Below are 27,241 nucleotides of genomic sequence, written 5' to 3'. Positions count from 1 at the left end.
GTTTGTGAACATTTAGAAGCAGTGTTTCCAACAAGCCTCGAAGATATTCCTGGAATTTTTTTACAAAAATCCAAAATCCCTGGAATTCCCCAATATTTATCAGAATATTAAGTCAAAATCCCTGGAAAGAAATTAATTAAATTCCCTGGATTTTGGGGAATTCCCCAGAAATTGGCAATGCTGTTTAGAAGGCAATGCCATAATCACAAAAAGTCAACATGGGTCTCTGAGAAACAAGTCATGCCAGACTAATCTGATCTCCTTTTTTGATAAAATTACCAATTTCAGTAAGGCCTTTGACAATGTCCCCCATGACATTCTTGCAGACAAGCTGATAAAATGTGGGCTAGCCAATGTGACTGTTAGATGGATTTGCTATTGGTTGACCAGCCGAACCCAAAGGGTGCTCAACAATGGTTCCTTTTCATCCGGCAGAGAAGTGACCAGTGGGGTTCTGTTCTGGGCCCAGTGCTATTCAACATCCTAATATGGGAATCTGTGACTGAGTGTGCATCTACACTGTAGAAATAATGCTGTTTTACACCACTTTATGTACTGCTCCTATGGAATCCTGGGATTTGTAGTTTTACAAGGTCGTTAGCCTTCTCTGGCAAAGGTGCCTCATAAAACTACAAATCCCAGGGTGCTGTAGGATGGGGCCATGACACTTAAAGTGGTGTCAAACTGCATTATTTCTACAGTGTAGATGCATCCTTAAAACGTAAGAGTATTAAATCCCTGGTTTTATTCCCCCCCCCCCCACCTTTCATTATTGTTGTGGGATATGTGGGTTTTTCAGCCATTTGTAGTACTTAAAAACTTGAAAATCCTGCTTGACCAAGGAAAACACTAGGATAAAAGCAATACCTTCACATTACTTTCATCTGCCTAGGTCCTGCTTCCAGCCTCAGGGGATCATACAGCCTCATTTGCAAGCCAGCTTCAAACTGAGAGAGCTGTTCTCAGGATTTGCCATATAATTTTAAGCTGCTAGTCTGTGACCCAGGAGTGAAAAGCAGCCGCAAACTTCCACATGTTGTTGAACCACGATTCCCAACATTCTTCACCATTGACTATGGGATGTGCGGTCCAAAAGCATCTGGAGAAATGCATAATGCCACCTTAGGTTAAAATTCCCCAGACACACTCCCAGAGTCTTTCCTGATCCAATCAGTGCCCCTTCCCCACCAGTTGTCATATTCCCTGTGCAAGACATCTGAATATACATTGGCCATATGAAAAAGAAGACAAGGTTCCTGTGTTTGTAATAGTTGTGGGAAAGAAGTAATTTCCACAGGTATCACATGCAATGCAAGCATTGCCTGCTGAAATTCTTTTTTTCTTTACAACTGGTAAAGGGACAGGAATCCTGTCCTCTTTTTCATAATTCCTGGTTACTACTACATAATATAAGACAGTCCAGGGACATACGTTAGCTATCCATTTTAAGGGATTGACTTTTGTGTGTGGCAGGATGTGGCCAGGACTCCACTTCAGGATATAAACAGTGATGAAAAAGAAAACAGTCCTGCAGCCCTCTTGTACCCAGTGCTGTGTGAAGCCCAGTGCAGAACTTTTTACTCCAAGTATGACTACCTAGTGTTCAATGGTGCCTCATTGAAAGGAAGCAAAAAGCAGGCTTCTAGCCATGTCTGAATGGATGGAAGCATATGCCTGTAAGTGGCCTGAAGCACAGATGTGCTTTGAGCATAGTGGGTTCATTGTGCCAAGGGAAGCCAAGGAGCCCCTCAAGTGAAGCCTTGTTGTTTTATAGAGGTTTGATGCTAACAGCCAGAGAGGACAGATTGCTTTCACTATTGATTGCCCTGGTCTTGCTTTTATTGAAAGCACATGGCACATGCTTCATTTCTGGGGCTGCCTTTTATTAAAATTGACAAAGAAAGAGATCTATCATTTCAGGAGAAGAGTCCCAAGGGTTACTCAAGGTGGTGCATTTCTGACCTAAAAAGAAATGATGGTAGCGCTTTTTATTGTTTTTGATCCACAGATGCTTTTAGAGCACTAATGAAAGCAAATCAATTACAGAGCTCACCTCTGGTTTTGAAACTCTGGGCTTCTGGGAGTTTAAATGTTCCATACATTCTAGAAGTAAAGTCTAGGAGAAGATTGCAAGGGTGAAGAGGAAGAACAATATATTAGATAGACAGGGAGAGAGAAATTCTGCATTAAGTGTATTTGTCTTCAGCATACACTTGGTATCATGTGAAAATACTGAGATTCAGGAATTAATTCTTCCTACCCCATCCCTTTCTCTGTGCAAATATAAATTTCTGTTCAAACATACACACACATTTCATTTCTACCTTTTGAATGAGGTATGTGTGTTTCAGGGGCAATCTATGGCTCAGATCCAGTTATTAAACCCAGTTGAATCAATGGGGATTAACACAAGGATTGACTTAGTGGGTCACCTATTGATTCAGTGGGTCTGCTCAAATTAGGACTAGCAATTGAATTTAGACCTAAAACGTTTTAATGTCTTCGACTAAAAATTCAAAAAAGAGCCCCTGGTGGTGACTATTTTTAAAAAGACAAGGGAAATAATAGTCAGCTTGCAGTTCTTTAATGATATCCTGAAATGTGCTGGCTATAATAGGCTACTTCACACAGCCTAATGGTATACCTGACCTTAACATGATCTGATGCTTTATTGAACAGAGTCAGGAAAGCCTCTAAGGCTCAGGTATAAGGATCTGGTGCAAAGGTATGCTTCTCTCTGCACTGCCATTTTAGAAAGTAACCATACCACACAAGATATATTTTGTCAGAGAATAACTGATTACAGAGAAAAACAGAACAGGAAACCTTCCCATTGAGCCCCATTCTAAGACTGTGGGAGGAGCCCCATCCCATCTGCATACCACAATCTCAGTGCTCTACAGATATTTAAAATCACTGAGAATTTGGGTAGTAAGTACAGCAAGGAGGAGAGAAAAGAGCAGCTGTGCTCCACTTGCCAGGGTTACGATGTTGCTTTATTGAGTGTTCCACATCCTTTTTTCCTATAGTTTAACAGCCACAGTGTTTATGTGGCAATATAATATTACAGGACCAGCAACTCCATTAGGCAAAGTGAGGAAAGTGGCAGCAAAATGTTGAAGGAGAGAGCTCTGTGGCATATGACCTGCCTTGTGTCCCCCTTCCCAACTCACCTGTTGCCCCCAGGTGCTGTGAAGGACAGTGTTCCCTTCAGCTGTTTTGTGTGCAGTATGGAAGGGGATACCATCTTGCTCTTCAAGACAGATAGCAAAATGACTGCAGCTCTGTCTGCACAAGCAAGAGTATTCTGACCTCAGAACTACCACAACTTCCACCTGTTTCCTGGCTCTCTATTCCTGCAACATAGTGGCTGTCTCCATGGGCATCCTCCTGAGCCACTCAGCACGTCTACCACAAGTCACACACTTTGGATGTCAGAATCAGGCACTCAGAGACAATCACATGCCTGGGCACTTCATTTGGTATGTTTTTAAAATGCAGTTTAAGGTTGTAATACCCCAGTTGTCTGAATACGGTAATGCCAGAACTAGAGGGTGCAGGGGGTGCCTTTTGGCCTATGCATATAGGGCTTGGGGCTAGCCCTAAAGAATCAGATCATCAGATGGTGAAATACTACTAAGAATAAGAATGTTGGTGTGTGATGTTTAGTTTTTACAAATAGAAAGTAAAAGCTCCATTATGCTCAGTGGGAGCTAGGAAGAGATTGCAAAAGGCAGGGGCTGTATCCTTAATAAGGCATTATTTCCCACAAATACACACATATACCAGTGTATCAAGCCATGTACTTCTCCAAACAAGGATAAGGATCCATCATTCTACAGATGGCCACTGTCCTGGAAAAGAAGTTGACTGAGAACTATGGTCAATGGTGGGCAGAGCCAGTAGAGAAAATGAATGGGTTTTGCTATTCTGAATATTATACAGAACCTCCAACTTTCTTTGTGACACTCCATCTTTGTGGGCTACATAAAATTAGGCCAAGGGTGTAGGTTCTCTACAGCATGTGTATTCATTGTCAACTCACCAGTTGTAGTTCTATACAATGGATGTGATTACTATTTAAAACAACAAAGTGGTCCTTAACATTTAAGCACCGCTGAGAAGAATGTGTCTGACCTGCAGTCATGCTATTTCTACTGTCATTATGAGGTTTTGAAAGTAACCACAATAAATGCTTTTGAGCAACACTGCTTTCTCCCCCTCTCTCTTTCCCCTTCTTTTCCTTCTTCATCTTTTGCAGTTCCAAGGCAAGGTGTGATAATATTTGTGAATTTCCTCCACCCAGCCCTGAAATCTGCCATGGCAACCCTACCAGTTGGTTTTCATTAGCATTTCTTATGTTTTCCCTGTGAGGGAAAGCGGGCCTTTGATTGTTAGCATTTCAAAACTGTATGTGGACTGCAGAACTCACAACATAATCCTATCCTTGTTTACTTAGAAGCAAAACTATATATCTATATTTTTGCAACATCCTTCCATGAAGTGGGATAACATGCTTCCTAATGAGAGTGAGACTGACAGTGGTATTTACTTCCTGATATAATCACCTTCAGTGAAGAATCTAGCGCTAAGGAAAGAAAACAAAGCAAAATGGAAATGGTTGCAAAAACCAACTATAATAGAAGTTGAGTGCACTCTAATATTTGGAAAATATTTGCATGAACTATATCAGTGCCATAGCACTTCCTTGGCATACAGAACTTCTCTAGTAAGTTCCTGGTATCCCCGGAGGAAAAAAGTCTTGGGTTCTTCTCAGCCTTGCTACCTGTCTTTTGGGAACTGATGCCAGTTAGAATATACTGCAGTGAGTTAGAAAGATAGCTCAGTATGAAATGTCTTCTCTCAGTCCCATCACTTTCACAGGTGGCTGCAGCAGGGCCTTCTTGGTGGCTACCTCTAGTCTCTACAGAGGCTGCAATGGCCCCCTGCTTGAAGCCCTAGAGCTGCAGGATTTTTTAAGGGCTTTTAAAAGGGTGCTGGACTATTTCAATCGCACTGTTGTAAATTGCTTTTAATCATTATTAAGTGTATGCTTTAAAATGTTTTAATATTGTTAATTTGTAGTTATTCTGTGCCTTCAAGACATTTCCAACTTATGGTGACCCTGAGGCGAATCTATCATAGGGTTTTCTAGGCAAGTTTCTTCAGAGGGGATTTGCCATCCTCTGAGACTGAGAGACTTATGCAAGGTCACCCAGTAGATTTCCATGGCTGAGACAGGATTTGAACTCCGATCTCCCAGTGTCCTAGTCCAGCACTCAAATCTTACACCATGCTGGCCCTGATTCTGTTTCACTATTGTTCTTTTGTATCTACTTAATTATATTGTATTCATTTTAATTTGTAAGCTACCTTGAACCCCAATTTGGGGGGGGGGGTATAAATCCAATCAATAATAATAATAATAATAATAATAATAATAATAATAAACTAGGGAAAATGTTTTTGATAACTGCAAATCCCAGAATCGTCAGCCACCATGGCCAATGGCCATACTCAAAGTTGTAGTCCAAAAAAGCTTGTTTTTCCAAGGTCTGTTCATATGTTTGAAACAGATTACAAAAACCATTAGCACTTTCCTGTATTGAGTTGGAAAGATCTGGTTCATATCCTTTCGATAACTGTACTGGAACACCTGGAGTTGTTTCACGGAGGTGGTCCTGGGAGCTTGTGTTTTGCAGCAGTGACATCTCCAGTTAAAAACAAACCCACCATTGTCTTGTCTGAATGCTGGATTGTCACAGCTTGTCTCCTTAATGACCTCCATCCTTCAGGAAACAATAGGGCCATAAGATTCAACAGTAGCTGCCTTGCCTTCCTCCTCCCCTTTCCTCTCTATGGCCCTCATGCACCTCGCCTGACTCTTTAGCCATCAAATGATGTTAGCAGGGTGGACCAGATGTTCTATGCTCAATTGACATCTGGACAGCCATGACATTTCTCCTTATTCCATTTTATTTGTCAATTTGTGTTTGGAGACTGTTGGGCTTGGACTCTGGAAGACCAAAGTTTAAATCCCTACTCAACCATGGATACTTGCTGGGTGACCATGAGCAAGTTACACTCTTGCAGTCACAGCAGAAGGCAATGGCAAACCCCCTCTGAACAAATCTTGGCAAGAAAACCCCTGATAGGGTCACTTTAGGGTTGTCATAAGTAGGAAATGACTTGAAGGCACACAACAACAACAGAAAATAGTTGACTAGCAAGCATTAAAAACACAAAAAGAAAGGAAAAGAGCAGATCTTGCAAAATTACTATTTAAAAGTAGTTATAAGTCAATTTTCCTCATTCCCCCCCCAATCACCAGTAGTTTTTGGATGTTCTTGTTGTTATTTGCCCTGAAGTTGGCTTTCATTTACGGCAACCCTGTGAATAAGCCAACGTGGCATAGTAGTTTGAGTGTTGGATTGTGACTCTGGAGACCAGGGCTGGGTTCCCAGCTTGGCCATGAAACCTACTGGGTGATCTTGGGCAGGTCACAGCCTCAGGGGAAGGCAATGACAAACCTTCTCTGAATAAATCTTGCCAAGAAAACCCCATGCTAGGGTCACCTTAGGGTTGCTGTAAGTTGAAAATGACTTGAACGCACACAACAATCAATGAATGAGAGATTTGCAAACTCAGGGCAGCCAGCCATGGCTTCCTTGGCTGCATTAATCTACCTATAGAACATTCTTCTTTTCCTACTGCCTTCAGCTTTACTGAGCATTATCATCTTTTCCAGTGCCGTCTCATGTGATCTAAGGTACGATAGCTTCAGTTGGAGTTGTGAGTGTTTGTGTTATCCATTACAGTTTTTAAAAAGTAACTCTTTCTTTACTCATTATTCATAAGTGAATTGAAAAAATAACCTTTATTTATTTTAAAAAATATTTTCCTAAATTCTTAAAAAAGATAAAGTGAATGGAAATTCTTCTCCATTTTTACTGGTAACAAAAATTATTATTCAGTAGGTAGAGATCCTTGTATTGTGTGAATAGTATTATTTTCATTTATTATTATTATTATTAACCTTTATTTATAAAGCGCTGTAAATTTACACAGCGCTGTACATACAATCTTTTTAATTGGACAGATCCCTGCCCTCAGGCTTACAATCTAAAAAGACACGACACAAAGGGAGTGGGGGTGGGGAGGGGGTATCTCTAGTAGGATAATACATATAAAATACATAGCAATACAGGAAATGATTCAATAAAACAGGGAAGAAAAGATCATCAAATAGCAAGTGACAATTACGCAATGCCTGGGAACGCTGCCCTGAACAGGATGGTCTTCAACTCCGTTTTGAAGCTGGTTAAAGAAGTGATGGCTCTTGCTCGCGAGGGAAGAAGGTTCCAGGAGTGAGGGGCAGCAAGTGAAAAGGGGCGAATCCGGGATGGGGCAGAGGAAATCCTGGGCTGTGACAGCAGACCTTGACTACAAGAACGGAGGGCCCTAGCGGAAAGGTGAGGAGAAAGAAGGTCTGATAAGTAAGAAAGGGCCAGCCCATGGAGGGCTTTGAACGTCGACAGCAGGAGCTTGTACTGAATGTGGAAAGGGAGGGGGAGCCAGTGAAGGGATGCCAGCAAAGGAGAGATGTGGTCAGAGCGGTGGGTGGAAGTGATAATGCGTGCAGCTGAATGCTGGACAGAAATTAAAGGACGGAGGTGAGAAAGAGGAAGCCCAGCCAGGAGGACGTTACAGTAATCCAGTCGTGAGATCACTAGGGCATGGACCAGGATCTTGGCAGTAGAGGCGGAGAGATAAGGTCGGATTTTGGCAATATTGTATAAAAAGAATCTACAAGCCTTGGCTGTGGTCTGGATCTGAGGGATACACGACAGAGAAGAGTCAAAGATAAAACCAAGACTGCGGGCTTGCTGGACTGGTTGAATAGAAATGTTGTCCACAGAGACAGAAAAGGAGTGTTGAAGGGTGGGCTTAGGAGGAAAGACAAGAAGCTTCATATAGTAAATGGGATGGTTAACAAAGGAAAACACAAGCTGCTGCCACACTGCAGAATTAACGCAGTTTGACACCACTTTAACTGCCATGGCTGCATCCTATGGAATCTTGGGATTTGTAGTTTGTTGTGGCACCAGAGCTCTCTGACAGAGAAGACTATCTCACAAAACTACATATCCCAGAATCCCATGGCATTGAGTCATGGAAGCTAAAGCAGTGTCAAACTGCATTAATTCTGCAATGTAGATGCAGTCCTAGAAACAGAGAGGAAGGCATAACTAATATAATTTACTGACATCATGGCTGTAATGAGATTTGATTAGAGATTTACAGTTCACACATTACATGACTGCTCATTGCTACTCTTCTGCTCTGACCTCATCACCGTTTTCCAGAACACAAAGTGAAAGGTAGAGCAATAGATTTTCAAAAATTCTTGTAATTTATTTCCATTCCCTCTGAAACTGAATATAAATGTTCACTTTCCAGCCATCACTGTGGGTTACAGAGGAGCGCACTGTGGACTCAGTTTGTGCTCAGATTGTTGGAATTTAAGCTGCATCTGCACCGCAGAAATAATGCAGTTTGATACTGCTTTAACTGCCATAGCTCAATGCTGTGGAATGCTGGGATTTGTTGTTCAGTGGGACACCAAAGCCCTCTGAGAGAGAAGGCTAAATAGCTCCTTGGGCTGTTGCAAAGATAAAGTGGAAAAGAAGAGAACCATGTATACCACCTTGTGCTCACTGGCGAAAAGGCGGGATGTATTAATGTAACAAATAACTAAAATGTATCACTTTCAATATGAATATTCTCAGGGTGTCTCACATATCAACTGAATAAATAAACTTTACATAATTAGTATCAATTTCTCCCATTTTGGCTCTTGTTTCTTGCTGATAATAACTTAATAACTTTAGTTACCCTGGAACTAAAGGGCAAGTTTGCAGTGGAAGAATCATTAACTGCTTCTTTAAGGCGCTGATGGGAAATGAAATCTTAATTCAAGAGACTGCTATATAATAATAATAATAATAATTTTTTATTTATATACCTCCCTGTGGCGAACCAATCCGGGCGGTTTACAACATTAAAATAACATACAGCATAAAAACAATATATTTCCCTCCCCCCTTAAAAAGTTATTAAACTGCATATCTAATTTAAAACCACAATAACTAGTTAAAACAACAATAAATTAAACAAAATAATAGCAACCAATAAACCACTGCAACTTCAGTTCTAAAGAAAAGAAAAGGGGGCTTTGGAGACATTACTGAGCGTAGGGGGGGAAATCCTGAGATCCTGAGGCCGGGATATTTCAGTCTGGGAAGGCCTGCCTGAAGAGATCCGTCTTGACAGCCTTTTTGAAGCTGTCCAAAGATGTTAATTGATGGATCTCGTCCGGCAGGCCGTTCCAGAGCCTAGGGGTGACAGCAGAAAAAGCCCTCTGGGAAGTCGCCACAAGCCTCGATTTTTGAGGCTGCAACAAGTTCCTCCCAGAGGACTGGAGGGTGAGGGGAGGATTGTATGGGAAGAGACGGTCTCTGAGATAGCTTGGACCCAAGCCATTTAGGGCTTTAAAGGTAATAACCAACACCTTGTACTGGGCCCAGAAACCAATAGGCAGCCAGTGGAGGGACCTCAGAACCAGAGTGATGTGGTCCCTTCTAGATGTTCCTGACACAAGTCTGGCTGCCATGTTTTGAACCAGCTGTAGTTTCTGAACCAGGCACAAGGGTAGCCCCGTGTAGAGTGCATTACAGAAGTCAAGGCATGAGGTTACCAGCGCGTGCACAACAGTCTCGAGATCCCTTACTTCCAGAAAAGGGTGCAGCTGGCCTATCAGCCGAAGCTGATAACAGGCGCTCCTGACCGTCGCATTCACCTGATTTGTCATCAGGAGCGACGAGTCAAGGAGCACCCCCAGACTGCGAACATGGTCACTGGAGGAGAGTGTGATCTCATCCAGAACTGGTGGTTGCAACCCAATTCTTGGTTTCGGGGCCGCTACCGTGAGCACCTCCGTCTTGTTCGGATTCAGCTTCAATCTGTTTTTCCTCATCCAGCCCATTACTGCCCGAAGACATTCATTGAGAGAAGAGATGCCATTAGAATTTGAGGCCGACGAACGAGACATGGAGAAATAGATTTGGGTGTCATCAGCGTACTGATAGCACCCAGCACCATAACTCCGTATGATCTCACCCAGCAGCTTCATATAGATGTTAAACAACATTGGGGGAAAAATAGCTCCCTGAGGGACCCCACAAAGGAGCTCCCTCTTTCTGGAGCTACTGTCCCCGAGCAGCACCCTCTGGGACCTGCCCGAGAGGAAGGACCGGAACCACTGCAATGCAGTGCCTCTGATACCTAATCCCCCCAAGCGGTCCAGGAGGATGTCGTGATCTATCGTATCGAAAGCCGCTGAGAGGTCTAAGAGCACCAACTGGGTCACACTACCCCTGTCAATGCTGAGACGCAGATCGTCAGTCAAGGCAACCATGGCAATCGAATGGGTCCACCACCCCCGGTGGGGCAGATATTGGCTCTCAGTGCCGTCTTGACCAGGAAATGATCCGTCCATGACAATGCGGAGGTACTTACCACCTCCGCCCACGGATATTCCTGTTCCGTACTAAAGACCGCATCAAGTGTATGACCTGCACAATGTGTGGGCCCAATGACCATTTGGGATAGGCCCATGTTTGTCATGGTCTCCATGAACTCCCGAGCCGCGCCTGTTAAGCTGGTCTCGAGCGGAATGTTGAAGTCCCCCAAAACTAAAAGTCTGGGGGACTCCAACAGTAGCTCAGAAACGAGCTGTGTCAGCTCAGTCAGGGAGTCTGCTAGACAACGGCGTGGTCGGTAGACTAGCAAAATCCCCAGATTATCCCTGGTCTTCAGGCTGATAGTTTCAGAGGTGTTTCCAGGGCCTGTACATAGAATTCATTTATTTACTTAGTAGTTTAGTCCATCAGTGCCAGGAGATAATGTGTTCTGAGATGGCTTTGCTCTGCTGTGTTTACTTTCCATGGTGCACTCTCTGCCCTGATCTAGATTCCACTATTAATGTGGAGCTCCTGCATGAGAAGGTATTTCCATTCACATCAGTGGAAGAAAGAGATCCATAGACCCTTCCTTTTACATTTGAGGAGTTTCCCCTTCCATTAAAGTCCATAGGAAAGCCCAAGCCGTTGAGGCAGTCTTGTGTGAACATTAAAGCATACTTCAGATTTAGAGATACTATATATATTCTTGCATCCATCACCATATGGAGGAAAAACATAAAAATTTTCCTTCGTATTATGTTACATGTGAATGGAAATGCATGGATTTCACTGCTTATTCACTTGGTGTACCCTTGCTGGGGGTTGCAGCCAGTAATGGCTTCCTGCTATTTGTGTGTGTGTGTGTGTGTGTGCCTTCAAGTTGCCTATCAGCTTATGGCAACCCCATAATTTTCATTGGGTTTTCCTAGGCAAGGAATACTTAGAGGTGGTTCTGCCAGTTCCTTCCTCTGAAATGTAGCTTACCTGAACCCTTGTATTCATTGGTGGTCTTCCATCCATATACTAACCAGAGCTGACCTTGCTTAGCTTTCAAGATCAGATAGAATCTGGTGCCTTTATGGTATTTAGGTGATATTTGCACCTAATTTGTCTGGTGTTTGCACACAGCGAAATATGCACTGTCTGCAGCTGTCAATATAAGACCATTTATATCCACGTTTCATGCTTTTCCCTATTTGAAATTGCATGAAATTGTAAAATGCAGTCTGAAGAACCCTAAGACAAACTGTCAAATGGAGTTGCAGGTTCTGGTAGTGAATGTTCAGTGTCCTGCTGTGCAAATGACGCTGAGAGCATCTCAGAAGAATGGTGGGGATGAAATCTAACAAAGAAAGAAAGTGGTGAATCAGGATGCCTATATGGATGGGCAATGAAACTAGGAGCTCTTTCAGTCTACACAGTTATAGCACTGTTATTCCACTGTAATTGTTGTGGCTGTATCCTAAGGAATCCTGGGCACTGTAAGTTTTGAGGCACTGACTAGAGAAACTCTCCTAGTTTCTCGGTGCTCCTCCCAATTTCCCTCTTTGTCCTCAGCTTGCTTCAATTGGTACAAAATGATTTCCAAGTGCAAAAGTGGCAGGGGAGAAAGGAGTGGGGGGCATAATCTTGCCCTTCCTAGTAGACTCAGGCAAAAGAAAACTGCTGCAGCCCTCCTAACTTGTATAGTCTTCCTCATTGATAGCTTTTGCTATCTCTACCACACACTTGTTTCTTGGCCACACCTTTTTTCATCTGTGGAACTGTTGCAGGATAAGCATTTAAACATAGCTTTGTGTGATATATGAATCCTGAACAATGATTACATTCTGAGTTTGCACATTATAGGAATCTAAGGCCTGGGACAGACCACCTGAAAAGGGAGGCCTGCGGGCAGCCTACTTTCCTCCAGAAGGAAGCTGCAGCCGCCAAACCACATGCCTTCTCTCTGGAGGAAAAAGAACCCGGGAAAAGCGGGTTCCTTTTCCACCGCAGGGCGGACGTAACGAGTGTAACAACCGTGACATGTGGACACCGTGCATCACTTACGTCACAATGGCGGCGCCTGTGTACATGGGGTGGCGCCATTGTAACGCCGCCCGTACGTAGTAGGCTTAGGAACCGTGTGGTTGCTGCACGGTCAATAACCCTAAGATCTGCGCCGGTACACCGCTTGTTGGCAGTATGTACCGCACCATTGTAGCAAAACACTGTTGGAATATCAGTCTGCTTGCAGAAAGAGATGAGTGTTTACATCCTGTCTGTAAAGCTAGAGTTTTAGCTTAGTGTAATTTGTAAACTGGGTTTTTTTTTTTATTTGACAGTGTAGGTAACATCTCCATATGAGAGACTATGGCATTGCTTTGTGTTTTGGTCTTGTGAAAAGCAAATTTTCTTAACCTTTAACAAAAACAATGATGTAAACAGGATTTTGCTGAAATATGAGGAAAAATACATCTTGCAATTCCTATGGCTTAATCAAATCCATGTCCTATCAATACCCATAGAGGGCATGATCGATTTAAGAGTCATACCTTTGTTATCACTTTGGTGGGTTTATATCAACAAGACGCCTATAAATTCGTAATTATTGCAAGAAATCATATGATCCAGGCCTAACATTCACTTCATGTATTAAACATGAGTATATAGCACTCTAGCAGCCACCAATAAAACATGTTTTCTATCAAGCCTTTTCTCATTAAACATTTATTACTTATATATGTTTGTGTGGTACACATGTTATTTGAGAACATAGCTTTGTTCAAGCAATCATTTTAAATGCATACACTGACAGGTTCTGAAATAAGGCTGGATGATGAAGAATATATTGAGACATTTCACACTTAAATCCACAGGGTAATTATGAAAAATTTGCCTTTTAGACACCTTTTTATTTGTGACAGACTTTAAAAAAAATGTCATTGGCTAAACCATTACTTTAAACTGTTTTATGCTGTAAAAGTAAGGATTTACTCTTGATTAAGCCCAAGGGTCCATATAGGGTTCTGCCTCAAACTAAATAACTTGTAATTTGCTGTGCTTTCATCATACTCCACTGCTACTTAGGTAGCTGCCTCACTCTGTCTAATGACAAGGTTGGCCATGGGTATAAAGCAGGAATGAAAAAAAAAACAGGTTGCATGTGCCGCTTACAAGCCCTAAGTGAAAGCCAAGCCCATCCAAGCCCCCCAGACCCTGAAAAAAGGTTTTTTAAAGGTCAATTTTCAGTTGTTGTTTTTTGCCGCCAAATCAACTAAAATAATTTTTAAAACCAAATAGAAATGCAGTGGTTTGGTTCCATCCAAACACCCTGAAAACATTTTTGAAAGATGGGGCGGGGGGGGGGGGAATCTGCCAAAAACTGGCCAAAAAGGTAGTTGAAAGTGATGTTATATCACTTCTGATATGCCAAAATGTGCTGGTGCATCCAGATGGGTGGGCACATGGGGGGGATAGGCTCTGACCCTTGTGCAGTTGCCCACCTCTGACAGAGAATGTGCTCTGAAATCTTTTAAAGATCTCCACCATTAAGTTTAGTCACAAGGAGGAAGAATTTGGAAGTTCCTGATCTCTGTTATCCCTTGTTATCCCTTGATGCAAGTTTGCGACCACTTGTTATCTGGTCAGAAGCTCTTATTTACATCCGGATAACCCTGAATTTACTATATAATTATTTAAACAACCTTTGTTTCTCAGGCCTGCAGACTCATAGCCAGAGTTTGCTGCAGTCTTGTAAATAATTAGTCAAAGGATCGTCATATTCTTCTTCAATTTATTCATCATTTCCTATTTTTCTAAAGCCAATTTCCCAATTAGTTGTCCAGTGTGCAAAAATGGTATTTGCATAATTACAAACTGAATAAGAAAAGCCAAAATTTAAAACTGCTGTCACCAAACAGGCACAGTTGTACTTTGACTGTTTAATGATCCCTGAATGTGTGGTTCTGTATGTATGTGCAGGTACCTGGATGTGTGTACTGAAGATTTTCCAGAACTATAGAATAAAGTCCATACTCATTTGCCTTTTGAATCCATTTATGACTGGTTTTGACATGGGCAATAGCCCCAGGTAGTGATAGCAAAGGAACAAGCTTATGTCAAAATTAGACCTTGTTTAATGTTCTCATTGTCATTTATTTTTCTCCACATCACTGCATAATTTACACAATAATGAAGAATTTGCATAATATAGAGCCAGAATTTGCAAGACTTTACCAAGGAAGGAAGTTACTGCGAGCAATTTTTGAAAGCAGAAGCATTGTCATGTGATAACTATTGCAAAGTGTATGTGGCAACAGATATACTTTTGTTGTTTATTTGAGAGATCAGGAGAGTTTTTCTTACCCAAGAGCAAGATGGAAAATATACACCTGGGAAGTGTTCCTTCAGTGTGAAAGTAACATAGAAGAGGTAGCAATGCCCCAGGTTAGTGGGGAAGCCCATAGTTAATTAAAGTATTTTCAATTTATTTCTTCTGGTATATCTTGGTACCAGAAGTACATTCTTTTAGTTTGTTGTTGTATGCCTTCAAGTTGTTTCTGACTTAACCCTAAGGCAAACCTGTCCTGGGGTTTTCTTGGCAAGGAAAAGGGGGTAAACTCCCTTCAGAGGGGTGTTTACCATTGCCATCCTCTGAGGCTGAGAAAGTATGACTTGCCCAGGGTCACCCAGTGGATTTACATGGCTAATTTGGGATTTGGTTTCCAATGTCACAGTCCAACACTCAAACCATTACATCACAGTGGTATTTGGTAAAAAATATTTTCAACGTATTTCTTCTGAAAGTGAGTCACTTCCAGAAGAAATACACAGAAAATCCAATGCCAGCCTCAGAGAATGGCAATGGCAAGCCCCTTCTGAAAAAAAATTCCAAGAAAACCCCAAGATAGCTTTGCCTTAGAGTCGCCATAAGTCAGAAATGACTTGAACACAAATGGAAAATCACGCAAAGTAAGATACAGTGAAGAGATACAAGCACACATTCACACCTACTCTGCACCACATCATATGGCATACTGGATACACCTTTAATATGCTTCCTTTTACTAGCATAACACTCTCAGGGCTGTGTGAGTAACCTTCCAAGGAAACAGCATTGGCTAATAAGGTACCTCATGTTGCCCATCATAACATTCTAGTCACAGAATCTGGGTGGTTGTTGTTCATGATGCAGTGCAGGGAAGTATGAGTGCTTTCTTACAGATCTGCTTATGATTACACTGCAGCAAACCCATCTCCTTTGTAGGAAGACCACATAGCTGAGTTTCAACACTCATCAATTCTCAATGCATCCCTGCAGGGAAATGTTGCATTGATTTTAGCAAGACTGATTCCAAGTAAAGCATGCAGGAGTCACAACTGCAATTTCTCCTTTTGCTTCCGCCACAACCCCTGTGCAGATCGAAAGGGAATGTATGCATGTACATTTGAAAAAAGAATTCCACTTCTTGCACGGTGTCTGTTTTTCTTTGTGTCCTGCAGAGCATGTGTGGGAAGAGAAGAAAGAAAATATATTGCTTTACTGTACACATGCAAGAATAATTTTTCTTTGATCACATTTTCTCACACATAGAGGCATGACATTTGGGGAGTGATCTGGAAAAGCCGGATTCTGAATACTCACTGTCTTTCTGGTAGGCTTCTGTCTTAATTACCCTCTTTTCAAACTAGTACACCAGGCAGAAGCAGCTTCAGTGTTGTGGATGGCAGTTCTCACAAGCAACAAGCATGGCTACTGGAAGTTCAAGTTGCTGAGCTGTGCTATTTTAGCGGGAATGGAGCAGAACAGCTAGGGAATAGAGAAATTAGGGCATGCTACAGTACTGGATAATTAATGTTGGTGAGACAGAAGCAGAGATGGCAATCTGAGCTGCTCGGCTTTGTCTGTCTACAGGAGACTTTAAAAGTGGCCACCATTGGCATTTTCAGTGCATCTGCTGAAAAGTGTCATCCTTTCCATGTTCACCCTTTCCCAAAAAATGTGCTACTCAGAACAGCAATAAGGACGGGTTGATGGGGGATAGGGTTGGCCAAATATATTTTGCTGCCTGAGACAGAATATCAAATGCACACACACAAACACGTGGCAATAGTAACTAGGACTGCCCAATTTATTTGGGTACCTGAGGAAGAAAATTGCACAAGCACTTGTCAAGATGGACAAAAGATACAATGGTAAACTTGAGGAACAAATAAGATACCACACTTTCATGTTCTCCCAGATCTCAGCTGCCTCATCTGGCCCAAACTGTAGGGCTGACCCTGGTAGAAGATGGGATTTTATATGGTAGGAGGAAAGAAAGATTACAGGAAAGGGAGGTTTCCATCAAAATTGAGGTAATGTGGCTTGTTGTGTGCCTTCAAATTGTTTCTGACTTATGGTTCTGACTTATCATGGGGTTTTCTTGGCAGCTTTCTTCAGAAGGTGTTTGCCATTGCTATGCTCTGAGCCTGAGCGTGTGTGACTTGGCCAGGGTCACCCAGTGGGTTACAGGGCCAAGCTGGGAATCAAACCCTGATCTCTAGAGTCGTGGTCCAACACTCAAACCATTAAGCCATTCTGTTTCCCATCACCATCTATGCATCTGAGAACTTGACAGTGAAGAAAGCTGATAAAAAGAAAATCAACTCAAATCATTAGAAAAGCAAAAACACTAAGAAAGGTAGAAGATAGTAGAAAGAGAGGAGGACTGCATGCCAGACTCAATCAGGGAGACCACTGGCCTGAGCCTGCAGGACCTGAGCAGAGCATTAGAGGACAGGGGGTCTTGGAGATGTCTCATCCATGGGGTTGCCATGAGTCGAGGTCAGTTTGAGAAAAGTTAACAATGCCAGCAAACTGGAGATGGATGCTGAGGATACTGTGGACAGCCAAAAAGACAAATAAATGGGTCCTAGAACAGATCAAGTCTGAAATTTCTCTGGAAGCCAAGATGACGAAACTGAGATTGTCATACTTCATATCATGAGAAGGCAGGACTCGCTAGAAAATATGATAATGCTAGGAAAGGTAGAAGGTAGTTGAAAGAGAGGCGGACCACCGATCAGACAGATTGATTCAATGGGGCCTGAGTCTGCAGGATCTGAGCAATGGAGGACAGGGGGTCTTGCAGGTGACTCACCATCCACAGGATTGTCATGAGTGGAGGCTGACTGGAGGGCAGCTAACAACAACAACAACAAACAACAGTATACATATCCCACTCACTTCCATGCCAGCATTCTCTGAAGATGCCAGCCACAGCTGCTGGCAAAACGTCTTCTAGAACATGGCCACATAGCCCCCAACTCCCACAAAAAACTATGGATGCCGGCCGTGAAAGCCTTCAATTTCACAAACAACAGCAAACCTGGCAGTTAAAGCAGTCTCAAACAGCATTCAAGCTGCAGTGCAGATGCAGCCTAGCTAGTCCAGCCCATGCTGCAGCCCAGCTCCTTCTCCTGAGCAGTTTTGTTTTCCAGTTCCTCAGCTCTCCCTCCCATCCCTCCCAGGGTGACCACAAGGGAGGACAAGGCACCGCAAAACATAGGACATTCATTAAAAATGGAGGGCATTACAAAATAAAAACTCAACACACTAAATGCCTCCTTCGTAGTCCTGCTGAGAATGGAGGACATTTGAGCATTCTTCCTGGACAGAAGGCTGAAACGTAGGACAGGTCCTGGAAAACCACAGGGTGTCCACAAGTCAAGATCTACTTGAGGGCTGCTAAGAGAGGTTGCACAGATATCCTAATTGCAAAAGAAGACAAAGCACCACAAAAGTTGGACATCCAAGGAAAATGTAGGACATGACAAAAGAAATGCTTGAAAAACACTCATACAAATATAAATGTGGGCCTCTTAGTGATGCTCAAATTGGAGGACATTTTGAAACATCCTGGTGACATTCCAGTGAGTCCTGCCTCCTCATGACACAACTAAAGTATGCCAGCGCCATGAGAGGTCCTGGAAATAGAGGCCCTCTGGTCACCCTGAGGACAACAACAAGGCCCTGCAAAATGTAGGATGCGCAATAAAAATGGAGGGCATGATCAAACAAAAACCTCAAAACACTCATGTAATTGTAAAACCATGCTTCTAAGGCCCAAAACACCTTGCAGAAATAATCCATTTTGAGACCCCTATCTCAATGCTAGGGGATTATGGGAATTGTAGTTTTGTGAGACGTTGAGCCTGAGTTTTTTGTGGGTTTTTCTGGCTATGAGGCCATGTTCTAGAAGAGTTTCTTCTTGATGTTTTGCCAGCAGATATGGCTGACATCTTCAGAGATTGCTGGCATGGAAGAGAGTGGGCTAGATATATATATATATATACACACACACACATACACACATACATATATACACTATAGGTATATATACTGTTGGTTGAGAGAATGCTGGCATGGGAGTGAGTAGGACACACACACACACACACATATATATATATACTGTTGGTTGAGAGAATGTGATTCAGAGCCTTCTCTGTCAGAGAGAGCCCTGGCGCCACAATAAAACCCCAATTCCCAGGATTCCCTAGCCCTGAACCAGGGCAGTTAAAGCGGTCTCAAAGTGGGTTATTCCTGCAGTGTGTTTTGCGGAGGACGCTTTGGCTGAAAACGTAGGGCACCTTGGAGAGCCCTCCTCAGTCCTCACCTTTCTGGGGCTCCTGGCCCCGCCCCCTTTGCGAACCTTCGCAACCCGAACGCTCCAGGCCCCTCCCCCGGAGGCATTGTGACATCACCGGGACGGATACAATGAAGCGCCCGGGGGCGCTTAGCAACAGCCCTCGGGCGATGTGGGGGGGCCGGAGAGCGAGGGGGCGTGGCTTGGGCGCCAGTGCCAACTGTTGCCCTGCTGCTGCTGCTGCTGCTGCAAGGAAGAGAGAGGCAGAGAGCGGAGGAGGAGGAGGAGGCGCCTTCCCTTCCCTTGCCTTCCTTCTCCCAGCAGCGGAGGAGCCTCGCTGTCCATCCAGGTAGTAAGGGGACCTCCAAGGAAGGAGGTACAGGGCACTGGGGAGGGCTTTGGCCTGGAGCAGGGGCTGCCCCCGGGCGTCCTCCTTTTCCCGGACGCGCCCTACATTTCAGCCCCCCTCTCCAGGAGGACCCTCCAAAGTGTCCTCCATTTTTGAGCCTGGTTTTATACTTTTGAGTGCTTTTGAGCTTCATCTTTGTTTGTTTTGTGGTCATGCCCTACATATTTTATTTGCCTTCCTTTCCTCGTCTGTCCTCCATTTTTGGAGCATGGCTAAGAAGCATGCTTTTCTAGTTGTTACATGTCCTACATGTCCTCCCTTTTGAGAGCATGGGTCGTGAGTGCTTTGAGCATCCTATTTTGGCCATGCCCTACATTTCTTCTTCGTCCATGCCCTTCATTTTGAGCTAAGAAGCATGGGTTTTGCATTTCTGCATTAGGCTTTGGAGCTTTCTATTGAGTCCTGTCCTCTACTTTTCTTGAACGACCTCCCTTTTGAGGTGCCTTGTCCTCCTTTTCCAGGATATCCCCTCCACTTTCAACCTTCTGCCCAGGAGGGCGTCCAAAAGGTCCTCCATTTTGAGCAGGGCTTAAGAAGCGTGGTGTTTCTAGGAGTGCTTTGAGCTTTCGAATTCCCTTTCCTTTCCTTCTTTTAACGTTCTCCATTTTGGGGGTGCATCTTTTTTTTGAAGGGGAGAGAAATAGGAAGAGGGCGACCTGGTGTCCTAAGCCCAAAGGAGGAAAAAGGCACCGCGGAATGGAGGACGTGCGAGCAACAATGGAGGACAGGCCCAAAGGAAAGCTAGCAGCACTCCTAGAAGTGGAAATCCATTGCTTTCTTAGCCCTGTTCCAAAGGGAGGACCTGCTGGAATTCCTCCTGGAGAGGGAAAGTTCAAATGGAGGACCGGTCCGGAAAAAGGAGGACGCCTGCCCCTCCCCGGATGGGAGGGAATGACTGTCTTTGTGAGGACCCCCCTCCCTTAAAAAAGCGTTGCCTCCCCTTCTTCCCCTTTTGGCCTTTTTTTGGGGGAGGTCAAAGTGTAGCAGAAGAGAAGAGGGGGATCTCTTTGTTAGGGCTGGCACGTGTCCCCAGGATTCCCCTCCTGCCCTTGCAGCCCCTCCAAGCAGATTAGACACTGAAATCCCTCCAGATTTCACTTGGATGTTATTGGTAGTGGCTGGTTTGGGAGAAGAAAGGAAAAGAGGGGCTGAGGGACTGTGGGGGCTGCTTTCCCAGGTTGCCTTTGCAGGGAGAAGGGGTTTCTGTTGTGTAGTAGTTGGGGATCTGCATCCACACTGGAGAACTAACTCAGCTTCAGACCACTTGGACTGCCCCTGGCTCCATGAATTCTGAGAATGGTTGTTGGTTGTGGAACCAGAGGTCCCATAGCATGCTTAAGCCCACTCTGAGCAGTCTGCTCAGCCTTCTTAATTTGGTGCATAATGTCCTCTTCCATCCTTTTCTCTCTCTGGTCTTTTGAGTGCCTGTGAATAGTGGCAGTGCATTGGTGTCAGTCCAAGGTAAATGATCTTAAAGGCTCTCCTCTCCGGTCTATTCTGTCCAGATCTTGGCAAGAAAAGTGGAATTGGGACAGGACGGAGTCCAGGTGACTGAATGATAATGATCAGGATGACAGGGCAGTATGTCTCCTTTTTTACTCTTCTGTCCTGTATGCATGCACATATGCACCCACCTGCACAACCCGCCGTTGCAGGATGCTTGCAGAGTTTCTGGCCAAGGGTAAAGATCTGTGCTGGCTGATGTTTGCTTGGAGAAAGCTATCCTGGGTTCCTGCTTTTGGGGACTTGGGGGAAATCCAAACTGTGTCAGACAGTGTGTGGGCAGAGAGGTTGGGAACAGCAGGAGATGTACCAGCATCTCCTTGTGACATTTCAAACCCTTCTGCAAGGGAGGTTGGTGACATTGTTTGTTCAGCAGCCTGAAGAATGAATGGGTGTTTCTACTTTACATTTTGGGAGATAAGCCTGACAGTCTCTAGAGAAAATCTCATATTCTGTGAAACAGCTCTGTGGTCGTTCGTATCCGTAGCCATGATATACATCTTACCACAGTGCCTATGAGAGCCAGCGTAAGGTAGTGGTTTGAGCTAGAAACGATGACTCTGGAGACCAGGGTTCAAATCCAAGCTCTGCCATGGAAACCCACTGGGTGACCTTGTGCAAGTCATACACTCTTAGCCTCAGTGGATGGCAATGGCAACCGCTCTCTTTATAAATAAAGGTTAATAATAATAATAATAATAATAATAAATTGCCAAGAAAACATTGTGATGGGTTTTCTTTAGGGTCACCGTAAGTCGGAAGTGACTTGAAGGCAAACAACAACAACACCTATACAGTGTTTAGTCTAACAATGGCATTCAGTGCTTTAGGATGCAGCTATGACTGGGAACTTGGGTGACATTAAATGGGGATTAGATGAATTTGAAGAGAAGGAGGCCCCCTCTGGCTGCTAGTCACAAGGTTCCTATAGAGTATATATGTCTCCTGAAGACCAGTTGCTGCAGAATGTAAATAGAAGAAGGGTCCTGTTTCCCTCAAATTGTGCTGGTGAATGTCATATAGGCTGGCTTTCCTGGGACTAAACAGGTTTTTGGTCTGATCTTCTAACAGAGCTCTTCCTAGTTTTTTTTTTTTTTAAAAGTTTCTGTTTCTTACAGCAGCTCTTCTGAGGTTGGCTAAGGGAAAATCAATCAATGGGGATTTCTGGCTGAGCACTAGTCATGCATCTCTAGGTTTCTGAAAAGGTTCAGTGCCTTTATGGGTCAGTAGGGGTGCTTGTAGTTGGCCACTTCTTTGAATAATGAAACTTCTGGGTCTAGAAATGTGTGACTAACGCAGGGGGGAACAGATTGTTGCTGCATGATCATGGAATCATAGAGTTGGAAGAGACCACAAGAACCATCCAGTCCAACAATCATGCATGATAGCTAAGTTAGACCAAGTCCAAGTCATGTATGTCACATGTGGTTTGCATGCTTATTCCAAGCACACTGGTCGGAAGTGTCACATTTCAACACAATTTGCATTTGGTTATACACTTTGGTCTGTGTTTTGAAGTGGTATTTGCATGGCTATTACTCCAGAAGACAGGGTGTCTCTAGAGCTGTGTGTTTCTACTTCCAGTTTTTACCAGCAGAACAAGATTTTTCAAAATCTGGTCTGTTTGTAGTTTAGCAGCTATATAGTTACACCAGACAAAGAGAAGAGTTGCCCTTTACTATTAAGAGCCTTAGTCAAAGGGAACCCCTTGTTTCTTAGAAAGTTTGAAGAGGCTGCCATACTAGGCTGGGCCAGTTGGTGCACTGCTGGCTGGGCAGACTTAGTCAATCTCTGCTGTGCGGCAAAATGTATCGGCTCCGGTTTTCTGATCTATTACCTGCTGCATCATTTGCTAGAGCTGCTGACAGTGAAGGATTTGGGAGTCTTCTGAGGATGTCAGCCCTGAAATGATGTCAACTTGTCAGCTATGGCAGAAAATGGTTTGGCACAGAGTGGTGGGTTTTGCTTTGTGTTTTAGGGTATGCCAGAGTTTTGCTGAAGCAGTGGTTGTCATCAGGGCAGGAATCTAGGACCCTGAACAGCAGACCAAGCAAACAAGCCCTCTCACAGTCAGCACACACACACAACCAGCTGGCTTAAGTGAAGGCATGCAGATTGCAGTGCTTGAGAAATTATTCTTCAGAAGAATTAATGCAGTGATGTGCTGAATCCGTCCATAACTGAACACAGTGATAGATGGTTGCAGCATGGCATTTAATGCATTCTTTTGAAAAGTTCCTCCTTACAAAGATAACTCTGCCATCACTATATTGGGAGAGGGCCATTCCACATCACAGATTTATAGCACTAGTTGTTATTGTTGTATGCCTTCAAGTTGTTTCCAACTTATGGCAACCCTAAGGCAACCCTATAGTGGGGATTTTTTGGCAAGATTTGTTCAAGGTTTGCCATTGCCTTCCCATAAAGCTGAAAGCATGTGACTTTCCCAAGGTCACCTGATTGGTTTCATGGCCGAGCTGGGAATTGGACCCTGATCTCCAGTTGTGATCCAGCACTCAAACCACTACACCATGCTGGCTCTTTAGTATTCCCCTTTAATTGCCATGGATTTATCTAATGGAATCCTGGGATTTATAGTTTAGTAAGGCACTAAAACACTCTCACAGAGAATTCTAAACCGTCTCCCCTAAACTGTAAGTCCCTACATTCCATTGGGTAGAACTGTGTGGTGTATTCCTGCATGATAGGGTTTTGGACCAGGTTTCACTTCTGGTCTCTTCCAACTCCATGATTTTATGATTCTGTGACAGTTAAAGTGGAGTCATACTACTATAATTCTGTACTGTGCAGGGCACTAACACCATTAAGGCAAGAGTCTAAAATAATATTAACTTCACCAGTGCTTGGAAGTGCCTGAGGAAAATTAGTTACAGTAACCAAGGTACCTAAAAAAATGAATTTCCCACCTTCTATTAACCTTTTCATACAACATTCAGCCACAATAAATTCATAGAATCATAGAGTTGGAAGAGACCACAAGGGCCATCCAGCCCAACCCCCTGCCATGCAGGAACTCACAATCAAAGCATCCCTGACAAATGGCCATCCAGCCTCTGTTTAAAGACCTTCAAGAGAGGAGACTCCACTACACTCCGAGGGAGTGTCGAACAGCCCTTACTGTCAGGAAGTTCCTCCTAATGTTGAGGTGGAATCTCTTTTCTTGTAGCTTGCATCCATTGTTCGGGGTCCTATTCTCTGGAGCAGCAGAAAACAAGCTTGTTCCCTCCTCAATATGACATCCCTTCAAATATTTAAACAGGGCTATCATATCACCTCTTAACCTTCTTTTCTCCAGGCTAAACATCCCCAGCTACCTAAGTCATTCCTCATAGGGCATCATTTCCAGACCCTTCACCATTTTAGTCACCCTCCTTCGGACACGCTCCAGTTTCTCAATGTCTATTTTGAATTGTGATGCCCAGAACGACACAATATTCCAGGTGGGACCTGGCTAAAGCAGAATAGATTGGCACTATTACTTCCCTTGATCTAGCCCCCATTGATACAGCCTAGAATCGTATTGGCCTTTTTAGCTGCTGCATCACACTGTTGACTCATGTTCAACTTGTGGTCTACTTGGACTCCTAGATCTCTTTCACATTTTGTCTTGTTCAGCCAGGTGTCTTCCATCCTATATCTGTGCATTTCATTTTTCTGCCCTCAGTACCTTACATTTCTCCATGTTGAAATTCATTTTATTAGCTTTAGCCCAGCTTTCTAATCTATTAAGGTCATCTTGAATTTTGATCCTGTCCTCTGGGGTATTAGCTATTCCTCCTAATTTGGTGTCATCTTCAAATTTGATAAGTATGCCCCCAATTCTGGCATCCAAGTCATTGATAAAGATGTTGAATAGCACTGGGCCCAGGACAGAACCCTGTGGGACCCCACTGGTCACTTCTCTCTAGGATGAAAAGGAACCATTGTTGAGCACCCTTTGTGTTCGACTGGTCGGCCAATTACAAATCCATGTCTAGCCCACATTTTTCAAGCTTGTTGGGTGTGTTAGATGTTTCAAAATTGTTGAGTGTGTGCTGAGCGTTGTCCAAAATGAGTGATAGTGGGAGCAAGGGAGGCAGGCAGAGATAACCCCTGGGATCCTGCTTCTACTTGGTTGCCCCACTTCGTGCCCTCCATGGGCCGTTACCACCAGTTACCCTGTGGAGAGGTCTATCAGGAGCCAATTCCAGTAGATTGCACTGTTTTGAGTGAATGGATCTTTTGTTGATCTACTCCATCTTAAAAATGTTGTAAGCAAAAACTGTGAGTCAAAGGGGAAATCAAAATTTGTTGAATAAATAATTGAGGTCCAAGAGGTCTGGCCATATGTGTCCAATAGCTATATGCTTTAGAGCTGTGGTTCTCAAACTGTGGGCCACCAGTTGTTTGGAACTTCATTTCCCATAACCCTTGACTATTGGCCATGCTGGTTGAAACTTCCAGGACTTGAGGACCATAGGATGAGAACCATTGCTCTAGAAAAGTTCCCAGAATCTGCTAGGAGACAGGTTCCTTGAAAGTAGGGATATTAAAAATCTGCAGTATTGATGATCTCTTGGGCTGATGTCTCCTCTTTGTGTATGGGAATGTAAATCTATGTATGTGGCTCAGCTTCCTGTTGAGCTAGTAAGAAGAAACTTGTTGGTTTGCTGGCTTCCTCCCCCCCCCCCCCCCTTTTCTTCTAGTGGAGATATCGCATTTCATGAGAGGCTGTGAGAGCATCTGGTTTATTTGCAAAAGCTGAATAAGCCTGAGTATATTGTACAAATTTTAGTGGTTTTCCCTTGAGGCAACTCAAGAGTCACAAATGTTCTTGTTCTTGTTGCTCATATTTGGGGTTGAGAAAGCAGAAGCTTGCCCATCCATTTATTCCTGCTCACATTGGCTGGTAGTGACAGTCCTGAATTTTTACCTTATATAAATATAAATGCATCATTTTTAAAAAAAAAAAAAATCTGGGTATATCTTCCTGAAATGGTTGACCATTTCACCCATTTGAATAGGACAGAACTGACTTAGCATTGGCTGTGTTTAAGACATTACAGTAACATTCTTCCCATACCTGTCTACTGAAGGAAGTGAAATGGCAGGACATGAAGCATAACTCCTCCTGCCTATGGGAAACTGCTTTCGCCTTTCTAGGGAAAATCCTTTTGAGCCAGGTTAAGCAAACCTGGCAGAAATAGCAATAACATTTTAGCATTTATATTTCTATACCACTTATCAGTCAACTCAGCACTCTCTAAGCCACACAATCTGTAAGCCAGTTGCCCCCAACAAGCTGGGTATTCATTTGACTGATCTATGAAAGAATGGAAGTCTAAGTCAGTCTTGGAGCCCTGGGATCGAACTCATAACCTTGTGGCTGCAATACTGGCATGTAAACACTGCCTCACCAGGGCTCCTTTGCCAGGTAATCAAAAGAGCAGGGGCTGGATAGATTTTCTTACAAGTACAGGAATGATCAGAAATCAGGTATGCATGATCTATATTTTTTTAGTACAAAACCCAAGATCTCTCTTATACACACTGTACATTAGAACAGTATGTGCCTACGCATTTATTTTGAGCTAAGAACTGAATGGAGTATGCAGTCAGTGGTATAGTGGAGGAAAGGTTCACAAGGTCAAAGAGCTAAGATTTTTTTTGATTAGCAAGGACAATAACTTGGTCTACCACTCTCCTGGGGCTTCTTGTTTTCCCTGAATTTTGCTGCAATTTCCCCTGTATGGAGAGAAAATGAATTTTTCCAACAACATTGTAGTTTATGCTCTCTCTCTATTGTAATCCAAAGTGTTTTGGGGTGGCATGCTCTTGAGTTTTTGAGACCCATTCATTTGACAAAAAAACCCTGCTCCTAGTAGAGGTGAAAATTGCCCAAAAATATTGTTATTATTTTAAATATAGTTCAGTACAATACAGTTGGGAGCCAGGGTGATGTTGTAGTTTAGTGTTGGACTTAGACTGTGGGAGACCAGGATTTGAATTCTTCACTCAGCTGTGGAAACCCACTGGCTTACCTTGAGCAAGGCACACTCTCACTCTGCATAAGGGGAAGGCAATGGCAAACCCCTTCCAAACAAATTTTGCCAAGAAAGTCCAGCAACAGGGCTACCATAAGTTGGAGCTGCCTTGAAGGCACAGAAGAAGAACAACCCAGCAGCCTGCATTTTTGG

The 27,241-nt window shown here is 43.5% G+C and overlaps 1 protein-coding gene across 5 annotated transcripts in view; it reads left to right on the top strand.

The window, feature by feature from the left end:
* RAB11FIP4 (RAB11 family interacting protein 4) overlaps positions 1-27,241 on the top strand; it is a 230,674-nt gene that overhangs the window by 154,846 nt on the left and 48,587 nt on the right. The window contains exon 1 of one of the 5 annotated variants that reach the window (XM_089478126.1): positions 19,411-19,481. The exons of the other annotated variants lie outside the window; for them this stretch is intronic. The gene's annotated coding sequence lies outside the window, so the exon portion shown is untranslated. Of the gene's footprint in view, positions 1-19,410; positions 19,482-27,241 lie in introns of those variants that run through there. 5 annotated transcript variants of the gene reach the window in all.

The sequence above is a fragment of the Sceloporus occidentalis genome, unplaced genomic scaffold (genome assembly GCF_023333645.1).
Source record: "Sceloporus occidentalis isolate IW3139 unplaced genomic scaffold, rSceOcc1.0.p SCAF_1, whole genome shotgun sequence".
NCBI classification, from domain to species: Eukaryota; Metazoa; Chordata; class Lepidosauria; order Squamata; family Phrynosomatidae; genus Sceloporus; species Sceloporus occidentalis.
This window is presented reverse-complemented; position numbering and strand designations above follow the sequence as displayed.